This window comes from Tachypleus tridentatus, chromosome 9, assembly GCF_004210375.1.
Source record: "Tachypleus tridentatus isolate NWPU-2018 chromosome 9, ASM421037v1, whole genome shotgun sequence".
Classification (NCBI taxonomy): domain Eukaryota; kingdom Metazoa; phylum Arthropoda; class Merostomata; order Xiphosura; family Limulidae; genus Tachypleus; species Tachypleus tridentatus.
Genome location: NC_134833.1, coordinates 94,129,926 through 94,146,822, shown reverse-complemented (window position 1 = coordinate 94,146,822; position 16,897 = coordinate 94,129,926). Strand labels below are relative to the sequence as shown.

The 16,897-nt window shown below is 33.1% G+C and overlaps 1 long non-coding RNA gene across 4 annotated transcripts in view; it reads right to left on the bottom strand.

Moving 5' to 3' along the window:
• LOC143225790 (uncharacterized) overlaps positions 1-16,897 on the bottom strand; it is an 85,262-nt gene that overhangs the window by 19,531 nt on the left and 48,834 nt on the right. The window contains exons 4-5 of one of the 4 annotated variants that reach the window (XR_013014086.1): positions 2,688-2,774; positions 1,653-1,835 (exon numbers count right to left, since the gene is read on the bottom strand). The exons of 1 other annotated variant lie outside the window; for it this stretch is intronic. This is a non-coding gene — a long non-coding RNA (uncharacterized LOC143225790). Of the gene's footprint in view, positions 1-1,652; positions 1,836-2,687; positions 2,798-16,897 lie in introns of all 4 variants that reach the window. 2 more of the 4 variants (XR_013014088.1, XR_013014089.1) reach the window with 2 other exon arrangements.

Sequence of the window (16,897 nt, the reverse complement as noted above, 5' to 3'; positions counted from 1 at the left end):
TCAGACCAACGTTGCTTAAAGCACAGTAACGTGTTTCACAACAACGTAACCATGAGCGATGTACAGGAATTGGAAATATTTATTATTATTGTTATTATTATTAAAATTGTTTGTTACAATTGGGTATGATAAATTTCCGGACTAGAAATCCCATTAAAAGAAGAACAACATTTTAAGACATGTTTTTGTACGTGTTATTTATGTTTTATAAATACACATTCGAAAGAATCTGGCCTCTCTCGGGATATTAGGCAGAAGACTATGTCATTATGTGTGTGTGTGTGTGTGTGTGTTATGAACTTACTACAGCATAGATGAACAGTCAAAAATATTTTAACTTCTTTATTTTCCATAAACTTTGAAAAGCCGTAAAGAAAGTACATTAAATTGAGAAGTATTTATTGTCAAAGAGTTTTATTATTGCGTTAAATATTCCACATTTATATTTTATCATAATATATTACAATTTTTTGCCGATGCAATGCTTCAGGTTAGAAAATATTGGTTGTTTTCCCAAAGAAATTACAGAGAGACGTACAAACTCACCCTATTATAATAATATTGTAATTTCTGTCGGTGGGTACAGCATATAGCTCAATGTGGCTTTCCTATGAGAAAACACATGATTACACCCCTATATTATAAATATAAATCATAGATAGACTCATGCGCATCTTTTTAATGACGCAATCTAGAGAAAAAACACACATTGAAAAGTGGTTCCTTATATAACAATTTCTTATGTGTAGAGAACCCAGTGCATTTTGGTAAAAATGGCTTTTATATCATGCTGTTCAGCAATGAAAGTACAATCTAATCTTGTTTATGTGCTGAAAGCAAAAATAAAATGTGTAACTACAAAATAAAAAAAAATTGTTTTCTCTCTGTCTGTGATTGATATCTATAATTTGTAATATAAGGACTTTGTACGTGTCTATATGTGATTTATATTTATAAGGAACGACGTTTTTCTATGTGTTTTTTTCCTCTATCTTGCCTCATTAAAAAGGTACGTGCACAGATGCACGTGGATAAATTAATAACACCCAGGTGCACATTCTCAAGATCCACGTAGCATGTATTCAAAATTTTAGGTTTCTAGGTTATTTTGCTATTGAAGCTGTAACCCTCACATGTTCTTTTTGTGTGATTTTAGGCTAGCTTGTCTCATAAAAGATAACTGAATAGGTGGATAAGTAATAATACCCAGATACACACCCTGAGGGTCCACTTAGTATGTGTGCAAAACTTTAGGTTTTTAGGTTTCTCTCTTTAGAGTTATGATGGTCACACACAGCGAAACGCCCTTTTATTATTATAAATTGGCTTATAACCACAAGATATCTGAACATGAACACCATATTTGTATAAGAAACTAAAGTAAGGACCAGTTTGGGGAGTCTTCAAGAAAAAACCTTACACATTAATCTTAAACACACATGATAAGTGACAGCACAGTAAAATACCCAGGGTTTCTTTACGTTAATATGTAGTTTACTTATGCATAGATTTTACGCGTAAATGATTTTCGAGTATAGGCTTGACGATGACTGCAGTACAAAAACTCAAATTAAATTATTATGATGTATGGCTTTAGGTACTAGGTGTTATAAAAAGAAACTGACAAGAGAATACAAAAAAGAAAAACAAACCTGTTTTATTTTGAAACATTAACGATGTATCCAAATGTTTTATTATAAGTGTAATCATTTTGCCTGAATTTAATCTTCAGATTCTCGTAGTCTAGGTGCGAATATTTTGTCTGAAAACTGATGGCATGGTGGACTACCATTTAACTGTAACGTATAGGTTTGATGGAACTATTTTCTTTCTAGCTACAAAAAAAAAAGCAAAAGGTTATCAAAGTGTATTTCAGACACCATCGCTAAAAATGAATCTTTGTCAGCAGTTGCGTGATAGAAACAATTACCTGTAATGAAATACGTCTTATTTCGTTTCGTTACGAAAACGAAGCTCTCCTATTTTTTAGCTGTATAAACTGTCGCTTGGCAACAGGCCAATCTTAGCTGATCAGCTCACTAGAAATTCAAAGCGGATTATTTTGATTAGGTAATTTTTAAGTTAAAGAGATATTTGAAACGACAGAAGGATAAAATATGGTCTATAATGTCAGCGTTATAAATTTTAATTTAATCGTATGAAAACTACCTTATAATGAGTATATGCTTACCGTAGTAGTTACAATCGAAATCTATCGACAAAAATTTCATTTTCGGTCTTTGTAGTCATGATTAAGAGGTTGTCAAGTGAAATACACAAAACATGCAGTTTGTTTATCTTAGATATTTTTGCAAAATTCTGGCTTTCTTTAATTTTGGTCTGATAGACTAGAAGAAAAACAGCTATACAGTAGCGTGAATCCTTGGATTCATAGCATTATACCGAAAAGTTAGGCCTCACCTGTTTCCAGAAGTCGACTAAGCAATATTTAGTTCTTCTTTACACAGAATAAAAAATACTGATATAAAAAGGTTTATTTTCGAGAAATTATTCAATGCGAAAACCACTCTACCGAACTGCTAAGCGAAAAATCGATTATTCAAAGTATTGGTTACGATATATTATGTGCATATATACTAATAATACGTTAAAAGTGTCGCTAACATCTCTAATATAACAATTCAACATTTTATAAAACCGCAAATTTCCGTCTACTGCCAACCTACCTTGTAACGTCAGTTTGGCTAGCACCTAGAAGTCTTGAAGTATCGCTTCTAGATTGCTTTAGCTTATCTGACAGATGATGCTACACACTGTGGGAAAGACGCAATAGTTTCTAAAGATAAAGTATATAATTCGTACAGACGTTATATAAAAGATAAACAAACAACAGTGTGAAAAATTAAGAATTTTGAATTCAAGTATGGATCTTATAACGAACATTAATGAAATAAGAATGAAAAACCCATACAAAAACGCATAAAATTTAATCCTTACTTTAACAGCTTTATACACTTATCTGTAGGCAAAAGTAAATGTTACACTTTATAAAGTTGTGTTTGTGGTTTAAATTTTTGTAACAGTTATGCGGCTATATTGAAAGTTTATAAAAGTTCTGTCCATTTCATAAATCATTGAAACTGGATGATGGGTTTCTCTCAACGTCGGTTTATATAAAACCATTTTATCTGACCGTTCCACCAAACAGCAGGTCATGTCACTCATGGACAATATTTATCTACTTTTTCTACGTTTGTATTCAGAAGTTTAAAAATCTGTTATCATGATTGTAATTTAAGATAATATCATGATAGTTAATTTTTATGTCGCTAGAAATAAAATATATAATCTCGTAACTGTTGTTTGTACAAAAAATAAGAACAAACTAAAAATGTCATCGTATACAGGGTTAAAGAAAGAGAGTAAAGTTGACAACGTAAGAGTGTGTTTGCCATGTTTGTAAGGTTTGTTAACAAGAAAAGGCACCATAACTAATAAACATACAGAATGTAATTTTCTCTCTGCTTGGTATGCTAAATAATTATCTCAGGGATAAAAAGTAAAGTAGAATAAGTTGACAAATGTGGGATTTATAAAATGTCTTGTGTCTGTGGCTAAGTTTACATTGATTAAATGTATAGACATTTAATAATTAATATTAAGGAATAAAACATTTGGCAAAAATATTAAAATAAATAAGGTAGCCTTAAAAATCATGTGGCAAACACATTTCATGTTATGGACAGAAATGATATTAAACTGACATATTAGGCGGAGTTGAAGAGTGAATTAAATATTTCTCCAGAAATTGGTAATTACATACTTTACTCCAGAAACTGAGTTTATACCTTTCGCCATAAACTGAGTCACATGTTTTTTTCTTAAAACAGATTGTTGTATAACTTTCTCCTGAAGTTGGTAGTTGCATACATGTTCACATCAGTATTTGCTTTAATAGTTCCAGTAAAAATAAAAGGAACTTATAAATATATATGTATATTATGTTGAGTAAAAATATTGGCCCAGGCTTAGAATAAACAAAGTACTAGTCTTTGGTATATTTAAGTTTAAATGGTACTAAAAAGCATGCAAATTATTGATGTACTTATATTACCCATGATTGAACTTTAATATTTATTCCTGACGATAGAAGCGCAGAAACGTGAAACACATGAAGTATTTTTTTTAGGGCTGAGCCCTGTTTTCAATAAATTATTTAGTGGGCAATTATTTTAACGTTGTACTTATTTGTATCTTGCTCCAGAAAATGTTATTGTTGTATTTTAATAAATATACATTTTAAAATGAGAATGTCCCTAGTCTCAAAGTACAGTAAATATTTACGTAATATATTACTTTGTAAAGGTGAGTTTGAGACTGGGAAAAATCTCGTACACTTAATACGTTTCGATGTCTTATTTCATCACAATCAGAAGTGCAAGAGTTAAGACTTGTGTATATTTTAATTAAGAGATCGGTTTTTTATTACAAGCCATGGACACATATGTATGTCTATTGATTTATTTTTTCTATAGTGGAAATTGAGTAATTTGAAGTTTGAAACACGGTTTTCTTGAATTAGAGACACTTGAGGATTTAGTAAGGCATTTTTACTTCAATAAAATAATGATTATTAGGGATTTATAGAAAAGAGAAGTTGTTAAAGTATTTATTACAATAAAGTATATATTTGATATTACGTAATAAAACGTTCTAAGTTTATTTCTCTATATTTAGGGGTGGATAGCGCAGATAGCTCTCGAGTAGCTTTGCGCGAAATTCAAAAACAAACAAAAAAACTATATTTGTCCACATAGTTAATAAAATATAATATTGGTTTTGTGAATGTGTCTTTTGGTCATAAAATTTCAAAAATAATTTATACCTTCAAGAAAAGTGTTGAAAATATGAAATTATTTAATTCTGTATTTGAATTCAATAAAAAAAAATCATATCAGGGCTATAATTATTAATTGTGCCAATAACTGTACTTACAGCCTGGGTATTTTTCACGGTATTCAGATACAAAATTTAATAGTTTTAGTCGCGGCATACCGATTCATAGAATGGCTCTGAGTTTATCAAGTACAAACAATTAACATAGCTCCGTCATATCTTGATATATTTCAGATCTAATTACAGTTTTGGACTCAGGATGTCAAGCATTTTCGATTGATGTGTCTTGCCACGCCAAAGGTCTCATAGATGAATTTACTTTAATTTTGTCTAAAATAATGTCATTTTGAAAGTACTCTGGTGGAGATTCTAATAAGTAATAAAGTCGAAACGGGTATACTCGCCCTCACGCTCACTTAGCATTACTGGTGCATAAAAATATATCTAATAAAGAAAAAGGTATCATAGATTAATTTACTCTAAAAAATTTTCATGTGCCGCGGTTATTGAGGGTTCAGTCATGTTCTATTTACCATGCTTTGTTTCCGCTTATTATTATTAAAACTTTCTCAACTCGCACAAATAGTGAGTTAATTATGAATGATTTTGATGTTTTGATACAATTAATTCTTCATATAGACTAGCTAAGAAATTATACGGAACAAGAATTTGTTTGTTTGCGCAAAGCTACACAATGGGCTATCTGTGCGCTGCCCACCACGGGTATCAAAACCTGGTTTTTAGCGTTATAAGTTCGCAGACATACTGTTGTGCCACTGAAGGGGGCCGTAACAACACATATCTAAGAACAATTAAACATTTTCATTACGACAGGTGATGTTGCCTGATTAAAAAAAGTAAACTATTATTGAAGTACTTTAAGTTCTAAGTTATTAGTTAAGTGTAATCACGAAACATTCCACGTTTTGGACTCTATATAATGTGCAGTTGTTACCAAATTGAATCATTCTATAATGTTAGAATATGAATATATATTCATTTAATCTTATATTTCAAACTTATATAAGAGACCGTACACAGTTCATCGCAAAATCTAGATGTGCCTACTTTTAAAATGAGGTAGTTCTATCTTCCCTCATGAGTTGTCACATATGGTTGAGCGTTTGGCCTAAGACTTGTCTATTCTCATACCTGGCTTACCAGCAAAGTGGTATGTCTGTGAATTTATACCACTAGAAAACCAGGTTTCGATACCTGTGGTGGGCAGACCACAGATAGCTCTTTACGTATCTTTCTGCCTCGTAACAAACAAACAAGCTTACTGGATTATTCGTTTCTAAAGAGTTTCTGGAAAGTTAATTGTTATTGATATATAGAGAACAGATTAAAGAAAGCGGCCCCCTTGACAATGTTGTTATTTGTTATATTTTTTATTAGATAACAGAGAAAAATATGCTAAGCTATATTTTTAGAAGGTACTCGACAATATCTGTTCAAATATGATCCAAGATCATGATTTTAACTCTGGTTTTCGTAATTAACTGAGTTTTTTCATGAATTTAGTAACATTTTCTCATATTAAGTGTTGTGCACCTGCTGTAGTTTCTTAGATATTCTCATTATAATTATCCTACAAAATGATCAAATAAGTTTCTCTGCAATTGTGAATTCGTTAAAAGATGTCAGTTTTATTAAAAGTGTATGGGTGATGTAAACCGAATAACGAAAGCCAACTATGGAAGATGAATTTTGAAGTACCCAAAGAAGAATGGTAGTCAATCACTCATGAATATCTGCACAAACTCATTGAAAGCATGTTGATCTGAAGTACTGAAATCCAAGGGAATACCGACTAAATATTAACTTGTGAAACTGGTTTGGGTTATTTTGAATTTTCACTTTTCGTTCGATTGTTGCAGAAACTTGTTTAATAATTTTGTATCTCAACTGGAATAATAATATCTAAGAAACCGCAGCAATACTACAACACTTTTTGTTATAAAATGTAGCTAAAATCATGAAAAGTTCAGGTATTTATCAACAGATCTTGTTGAGTTTCCTTTAAAAACATATATTTTTTGCGTATTTTTTCAATAAAAGATATAACAAACTAACATTTTCAAGTGGGGTACTTTCTTGGTCCACCCTCTGTATATTATCCAGTTTAATAACTTTCTTAAGAAAACCAGTCTATGGACACGGGTGAGCTGGAGCAGATATTTTAGTATTTTTGTGACATCATGACAGTCAGGGCTGGAACTATCAGATTCGTCTTGGGCTTGTTAGAGTTTTGCTCTTTGTTCTTGTTTGTTTTGATATATATATAGCCGGCTTCGAAAGAGAAAAGTGTTAGTCCTTTCAGTAATAAAGACTCACGTTATTGTTTGGACATGAAGTACAGTTTCCAGTGGAGACAATGTATTATCACTTCCCAGGACAGGTGTAGCACACTGTCTGCAATAATATACAGAATGCTTAAAGTCTGCATTTGTTAAAGTGTATGTAGTTTTGTGTCAACAAATAGCCAAAGTGGCTATACATCATAAAAGAGATTATGAAAAGACAATGAAGAAACATCTTTTAAAGAGTTAGTTTGGTTGTGTTATGCATCAACTGCGTGGCAGCAACGCATGTAATGCTAGGCTCGGTCTTGTCCCGTATTTTGACAGTTAATTCATCAAAGTACAAAATTCAATGATCAAAGTGTCCAAAAAAGTGCGGTGAATATTCTATCAAATAAATTTGATTTGTGCATAGTAAATAAGCCCCAACTACACCATTGTCAGGACCAGCAGTCAGAGATAGGGTAGACTCATGCAAAACATAATGAGAGCAGTGATAAATTATTTAGACTTGTGTGATAATTACAAAGAAACTGTAATGTATGGTAAGAAAGACAACGAAGAACTAGAAACGGAAAAGTTTTCCATCCCAGAAGAATGTTCACAACAATTGACATCGACCTGTAAAGAGAGATATTTGGACTGAATTTAATCAGCCCTTAATATGATCTTAGAACCACATGCTACAGTATTAAGCTGACAGTATGAACAAAGGTAAAAAAAAATGCTATTTTCTCTTATTTTAAAGCTGTAGTGAAGCTATGTAAGGATTATGCACGTGACTGCCCACTAATTTAACAGATAGAGCAGCCCAAGATGTGGTTGAAATGACTTGGAAATCATTACTTTCCGAGTCATCAAGTGGAAATTTCTCTGTTGAGCTAAGAATGGTCGATAAGTTTAATTCATTGACTAGTACATTAATGACTGTAATATATGCTGATGATAGCAATGATACCTAAAAGACCTGAAAACCAAATGGACTTGCAACTCTTGTTTTCTGAGCATTATGGTGGAATCCTATGGCAAACAATGCCTAAACAGTAATCCAGCAAAAATCTTCGAGATAATGTTAAGGTTTTATTCCTTTAAGAGGCATGAGCTCAATATGTGTTGTGAAAATTTTTATTTTGACATCGTGTATTATACATATCATTGCACAAGAAAGAATACCTAACTTGTTTGATTGCATTACCTCGTTTATCAGAATGTTTTCAAGAGATTCAATTACAACCAATTAGGTTACGATTCTTAACTCTATAGTACTAAATGAACAGAAAGCTATAGTTTATCAGAAGCCAAATTAATAGAATTTTCATTCTTAACTTTTGTGCTATAAAAGGACGAGCTCATGACTATTTCGGCCATTTTTCTTAACATCATCATCTTGAGAATACTGGATAAAAAAGCCTAGTATAGAAAAGCATCTGCACTTACGGATGGGAGATATGCCAATTTTCTCGAGCTCGTCACTATGTCATATATGTCACCAGACTGACTGACTTCAAACAAGTCTCTATAAACAAATTAAGACCAGTTGGCTCTGGAACTTCGAATAATTCCTGTACCATCAATATTGACAACGCCTAGTCTTCATTTTCCTTTGGCTCAGCATGGCCAAGCGTGTTGAGGCGTGCGACTCGTAATCTGATGGTCGCGGGTTCGCATTCCGGTAGCGCCAAACATGCTCGCCCTTATATATAATGTGGGGGCGTTATAATGTGACGGTCAATCCCACTATTCGTTGGTAAAAGAGTAACCCAAGAGTTGACGGTGGGTGGTGATGACTAGCTGCCTTCCCTCTAGTCTTACACTGCTAAATTAGGGGCGGCTAGCACAGATAGCCCTCGAGTAGCTTTATGCGAAATTCCAAAAACCAAACAAACAAACAATCCTTTTCCTTTACATATATTGGAGAGCAAGTTCCAGTTACACTAGTCTCCTGAAATTAAAGTCCATAACTTGAGTCATTTCTGAATCAGTTTTAATCACAAGTGAGAAAATGCACAATATAAAGTGGCAAAATAATGATACCTATGTACATCCTTGACTGAATCACTAATCAGAGTTAAAGCATTAGTGAAAAAATATAATCCTAGCGTAAGACTCAAAATAATTGAAGATAAATTGGAACAGGTAAGAGCAACCAAGGACTGACACCAAATCTATAACTGATAGACCTATTGGGCAACTGTTAGATACACCAACCATTGTTGACGTAACGCTAAATATCGTGAAGTGGAGAACATTAGCCATATTCAGATGGCAAAAACGGACCTAGACTTTTTTTAAAAAACAAAGAAAATCATTGAAAAGACCGTGAATTTAGAGGCAACTTTAAAGTGGCCTAGGAAGTGTACTAGTTCAAAAATGAGTGTAGTTCAAAAATTATAAATGTAATAAGTTACACTTTTCATTTTTATATATAATGTTAAATATCTAGCATTTAGTAACATGACACATAAACATTTTAAGTATAAAGTGTGTTCATAGTAAGAGTTGTGAATATGCTATGCTAATTTTGGTTATATTATAAGAAAGTAAAGGGAATACCTCTTTACCATAAAAGTTTATAAAGTATAATTTTAGTTTTAAGTTTTCACTGATTGCTTCAACTGGAATCAACTTTAGCTCATAGGATTTTGAATGGAATCAACTTTTACTTTATATACATTTGTATATATTGTTTCTTTATAATTTGTTAATTTAAGAAGATACAATTCCACTCTTAAATAATTACGTATAAATTTTCCATAAATGTTTTATTTACATATTAATATGTATATTTTATTTTCATATTAAGCAACTTGCAGATTTTGCCATTTTCTAGTATTTTTTGTTTCTTCTATTCGTTATCTTCCATTTCTTTACACCACAATATGTGTATTGTCAGAGGTTATCACATTACTATGCTTTATTTTTGCTATTGTTTAAAAAAAGTTTGAAATTTTATTATTATTTCATACACTCTTCTCTCTCTAACTTTTCTTTTGTAGTTTAAATAGTCTTAATTACATATACTTTTCAATCCTATCCCAGTTTAGTTAAAGGTTTCACTCACTTGTTTTAGTTATTGTTTTCTTAACTTTTCTCGATTGTTTCAACTTTTTCTTTTTCAGTTATCATTCCGCAAATTTCGGAATTTCAAATCTCTCTAATTATCCTCTTAATTTCTTATCCCCACCTATCTCTTTTATTGTTATCTATTTCTTCTGCAATTGCTATTAAACAATTTTTGGGCTCTTTCCTTCCTTAAATCGCTATATATAGTCAAAATATGTGCACCATTTTGTACATTGTACTTATTTCTATATCAGTTCCTACTTCCATGTGCCAAATGCAATAGTATTTCTGTCTAAATCCAACGCTTCTTCAATATATATTTTTGCCTACGATATTTCTACTTTCCCTTTTTTTCTCCATTTTTATACTTTCTGCTCTGTATTTACTTACTACAAATTATCGGGCTTTCAGACACATGTAGGCATCTGCCTACACATTACATTCCAGTTATTTAAATTGCTTTACTCTCATTATATATTATGTTTCATTGTCATATTTCTTTGTTAAATAAATAATGTAACCTTTTAACTACCTCTTTTATGATTCATTGCTGTTGTTTCACTCCTTTCAAAAACTATCATCTTTGATTCATCAAAGTTTGGTGTTAGTTTGTTCTTCATATATTTTCAAATATTTTAAACATGCTCTTCGTTTCCGCTGGAAAATCCAACACTGCTAAAAATGTCATCAAATATTTTTGCCAGAGAACTATTTTTACCCAACGCACTTTTCCCAACATCTCTCTATCCATTCGTCTTCTAAACCATTTAACAGAGTATTTTTTTCTCAGACAGAAGCGCTTTAATGATGTAAGGAATTCTAGATTTGTACGATTTTTACCAAAATTATATAAATTGTAGCATACCCTGAGATACGACGATTAATCTTGACAGTTTCAAATGAGTAAAAAACTGACAGAATTCTTACTGGCCACATCATCAGAATCTCAGCAGTTAATGACAGTACTTCTTGTAACCGATGGGCACGTTATGTGAGTCTTCTTCTTTGCATGGCCGGCATGGCCAAGCGTGTTAAGGCGTTTTACTCAAAATCGGAGGGTCGCGGGTTCGAATCCTGGTCGCACCAAACATGCTCGCCCTTTCAGCCGTGGGGGCGTTATAATGTGACGGTCAATCCCACTATTCGTTAGTAAAAAAGTAGCTCAAGAGTTGGCAGTGGGTGGTGATGATTAGCTGCCTTCCCTCTAATCTTACACTGCTAAATTAGGGACGGCTAGCACAGATAGCTTTCGAGTAGCTTGGCGCGAAATTCAAAACAAACAAAGAAACAAACAAGTGACGGGGATTCAAACCCGCGCCCCTTGGATTACGAGTCGAGTGACTTCACCATCTGGCCATGGTGGGCCAGTCATGTTGGATCTTGCTCATGAACGCTTGTCTACAAATACCTGCATACTTCTTCATTTCTGAGATTCATTGTTATAACAAATATATTGCATTTTTGAATAATACTTTCCAGAGGAGTTATTGCAGTTAAGCTCATCTCCACTAATTCTTAACATCAACTTCAAACCCTTTGTTTTAATACACCTATTTTTATCTTATTTATTACTGCACTCTTCGGTAATTGATCAATGTGCATTAATTTGCTTTAAACACTCGTGAAGGAATTCAGATAATTTTTAGCACGCACATAAGACAATACACATTTATTTAATCTCACACGTATATTGCTATATATGTGTGTCTGTGTGTACATATAATATAAGATACCATTATGCTTCATTAAGTACTATAGTAGTTTATATAGCTTGTCTCCATCTAGATCACGAATTACTTTTGTAACGATCGAGATACATACTAAATCTATGCCCAGTGATGACGGTAGTGTCACCTAGGGTCCATAAAACTCAACTTTTTTATATTTTTATATTTCTGACTTGAAATAAATAATTATAATTAACGAAAAACCGAGATGGACTAAGATTTTCCTAATCAAAGTCCATTAACCAATATTAAAATTCATGTTTTTACTACCTTATTTCCGATAAAATCGAATACCCTTGTTTATCATAGATACAACATATTTTTCAGGTATTATAGAAAGTTCCATGTGACATACTCCATGGAATTCTCACCATTCATCTGGATTTTAAGAAATAAGTTAATCAAAATATCTGAGAACTTTTTGCATCAGAAAATTTCGTCTCTTAAAAATCAAATAGTCACAATTAATTTTTACTCACTAACTTTTCAATAATATGGTAATTCTAACAAATAATATAATCCAATGGTAATCTTAGGATGTAAAACAAACTAGTGTTTTGCTCTTCCCGTTCTGGATTATGTTCAGGGTACGCCTAACAGCAACACGTACCACATAGCCAGACTGCTGTGTTATATATCTCTAAGGTGAACTTGAATAGCCTTGACCATTCACTGGAAACCAGTATGGCTAATTCCTGGGCCAGGATTTGTGAGTGGCTAGTCCCTAGTCGTTTTGATGAGTGGAAACACCAGGATAGTTATAGCTGCTAGCAAAATTGTCAATAAAGCTACTGCTATAGGAACCATCCTTTCTTAGTGGCCAGTCAAATATGCCTGTTTCAAATGTGTTAGAATGAACAATAATTCCATGAACATAAAGACGTCACACAATTCACAATGCTGTTGCATAAACTCAGTGACTAATTCTTCAATAAATTATCGACCTGGATATCCTCTTGATTTACAGAGACACTGACAAGTACGCCATCCCGTATCAAGTGTTGGTCCAACCAAGCTCCGGACCAGACAATTAATGCCTGTTCTCAAGTTCATTCATTGCAGTCAGCAACTAACTTTCTTGGGATGCTTTAGGAATCAGTTAAGGTCGTGCTTTTTAACCTGTTGAACATCTTTCTTCTTACTTATGGTCAAAGCATCTTCCTTAAAGGATTCCCACCAATGCCAGGAGGAGATGCCACTAATATCATCAGCTCTTGGCAGAAGCTGCTAATATGAGCTCTGGCCCACAGATGAACTATGAGGTAATGAGCTAATAAGAATAATTCATCATACAGTCTTGTATGATCCAGATATCACCAACTGTCGTTCAAGTTCCAAGAATTTGTTTGTTTTTTTTAATTTCGCACAAAGCTCTCTCAAGGGCTGTCTGTGCTAGCCGTCCCTAATGTAGCAGTGGAAAATTAGAGGGAAGGCAGCTAGTCATCACCACCCATCGCCAACTCTTGGACTAGTCTTTTACTAACGAATAGTGGGATTGACCGTCACATTATAACGCTCCCACGGCTAAAAGGGCGAGCACGTTTGGCGCGACGGGGATGCAAACCCGCGACCCTCAGATTACGAGCTCCAAGATATCTTTCGGTTCTGAAAGTGCATCACTCCATAACCTATAGTCTTTACCTTGTTTCGCCTGCTGGGGAAATTATTCTGATTGATGGAGATGATTCACCACAACATTTTCAACCTTTCTCAAACAATCGTCAGTAGTCTAGGTCATAACTGAGACCATGGTTCACTGTTTGATGACAGCCTGAGATTCCTATAGAAATATCTTCACACAGTCTCGAATTCGCTAGTTGACATTTAACTCCAATGACCCTCGATCATCCATGTTTATCTTCTTTCAAAATTTATTATCAATATTACTTTTTGCTCCAGTGATCTATGAGTTCCAGGTATGAACAAATCCCCCGAATTCAGGGTTTAGACTGACTGATGTCATGGACCTTCACATCTTGAACAAAAGTCGTATGTCAAGGATGAGTCTTCTCCTTCTTGATTAGACAAATCTTTCATACAACCCGATTCCTAACCTTTAGGTTGCGCGTTCGAATTTATGGAGTAGCCTCAATGTCGAAACTTAGGTGAGTTTCCTAGTGTGTGATATAATAAGAATGGGTACAATCTTTATTATAAAACAAAAAACAACACAGTGTACATACTCCTTCAGTCAGGATCACATTTTATTATCTACGAGGTGGTGTTTAATTCTAAAGTTTTCATTTTCTCTGAGAATTACATTATGATCTCTAGTATATGGTATTTAATCGAAGATTTCTTAGTGTAACTTAGCTAATAAAGCCCAGTTGAATTTACAGGTCAACTTGGTTTCTTTGTTCAGTCGAAAGTGTCACCTTGTAACCTTTGATCTTTCATAACATTTACTGATTATAACAAACAAACATCCGTTCTGTAAAGAAAAATATTACATCGGTGATGCTTTCAGCTTATATTATCTAGTACGTAATAAGTATTATCTACTACAGATTGTAAAGAAACTAGAATAAGACAACTTCTAGAGTTTTCTGTGTTTGAATTAAAACTGTGTAAAAGATAGATCATCAATACAACTTAAAAATTCCTGTGTAACTAAAATTAGACAGAAAACACATGATGTGTCTGCAAATAACACTTTATATCACTTCTACATCGTATTTTTCATTTATGTTTATCATTGTATGTTATATGTTTCTCTTCTAGCTAGTTTATTCCAATTTCATTTCAATTTATTCAGTAGTTTGTTATACCCCTGATTATTATACATCGTCAAATTATTCTTTTTTATCTTTTTATTGTATTTTATTGACATTCACATAATATCTTTCTCATTTATTTCATTTTCAGTCCTAAACTTTTTTTAACCCTTATCATGATTTCCTTTTCAGTTTTCTTTTATTCTTTTTACTCACTAGTATTTTATTCATACTTGACGTCGAGTCTTCTCTATGGTCCTTTTCGACTTTTGCTCCACCCACGTCTTCATTAGGATCACCACTTCATGTTACAAACACACTTAAAAATTCTTCTTTTTTTTTTTTTTACATTATCGTCATTTTCACATTATCTTTTATTTTCTTCTCTTCGCTATGTTATCACCTCGTCCATCCTATCACTACATTTTCTGGTTTTTTTCTTATATTATTTTACGCTTCTTTTATTCACTTTCTTGTTTCCATAATATTTCTTAATATATTGCTCTTTGCTTATTAACATTTCGTAATTTTCTTCCAATTTTTGACTTCATTATAGTCCGAGGGTCGCGGGTTCGAATCCTCGTCAGACCAAACATGCTCGCACTTTCAGCCGTGGGTGTGTTATAATGTAATGGTCAATCCCACTATTCGTTGGTATAAGAGTAGCTCAAGAGTTGGCATTGGACGGTGGTGACTACCTGCCTTCCCTCTAGTCTTACACTTCTAAATTAGGGGCGGCTAGCGCAGATAGCTCTTGTGTACCTTTGCGCAAAATTCAAAAAAGCAAACTTCATTATAATACCAATTCTGAATGCTCTTCAGCCCATTCAAATCTTATCTTTGTATTCTCAAGACGGCTCGCCTGGGTATTAACACTTTAATTAAAATAAAGTACAGAACAACGTTTCGACCTTCTTAGGTTATTTTCAGGTTAACGAAGAGAGTTTGCAAGAGACCATCAATGGGCACATGTCTTGGGGACGAGAGTGTAAACGGATAAGAGATTGTAGGGGCGTTGTAGTTAGATGTTAGGTCATTAGTTAGTATAGGTATGAAGGTGTTCTTTTATACTGGTTTAATTTTGATTTAAGTTGTTGTAAAAATGAGGCTTTTTTGATTTTGCGTTTGTTTATATCGTCGGTCTGATACGTTAAGCACAATTAAGCACTGAAGAGGTACATCTGCTCATCAAAGGACTCAACTTCGCAGTAACACCTAAAAATATTTCATCCATTGAAGTGAAAGCCTGTCTGGAAGACTTAGTAATCCATTCTACATAAACCGAAAAGAAAAACGATAGAACTGAAAACATCTATTTCCTTGAAACACCTCAAAACAGTATCTTAAATAACTTTTTCAAAGAATTTTTACACAAAACCATCAACATAATTTCACAGAAAAGAAAACTAAAAAACAACCTCACACGAAAAGATATTAACTCTATAAACAACCTAAAATATGACAACAACATAAAATTATAAAAGCAGATAAAGGCATTCTATAGTTCTAATGAACACAAATAAATACATTCAAAAAACGAATAACATCTTATACCATACAAACAAATTTAAACTACTAAACACAAATCCATCAAAAACACATGAAAACCAATTTAAAAAATACTATTACAAATGAAAAACAACACAATTTGAGAAAACCTCTGTACTTACTTGCGCAGGACCGATTCACGCACACCGCAGCTATACGGCTCTCCCAAATCTCACAAACTAAATTGTCAACTACGATCCATAATGTCGACCTATGAATCATTTAACTAAAGCATCGGTAAATACATAACGTGGGCATTTTCTAAATATGTAACATCAGACGGCTCCTTTTTCAAAGACTCTTTTAACTTTAAATATATTCTTAATGAACTAAATCATAAAACCTTAATGGCCAGTTTTGATGTAATCTACCTCTTTACAGAGGTCTCAACTACATAAGCCTGCAAGATAGCTTTAAAATTTTATATCCAAAACCCCAACCCACTGATACACATCCTCAGCAACCACTTAGTAACCCTCATAAATTCACTACAACGAAAACTAATTTATGCTCAATAATCAAAACTACCATACAAATAAATGGCCTAATTTTGGGCAATCCCGTGTTACCAGTTCTAGCCAACAGTTTCATCACACAAGTTAAATCTCAAGCGATCTATTCAGCCTTACACCTATACTGGTACAGGTATGTTGACGATACAATCACTGAATTCACATCTACAGAA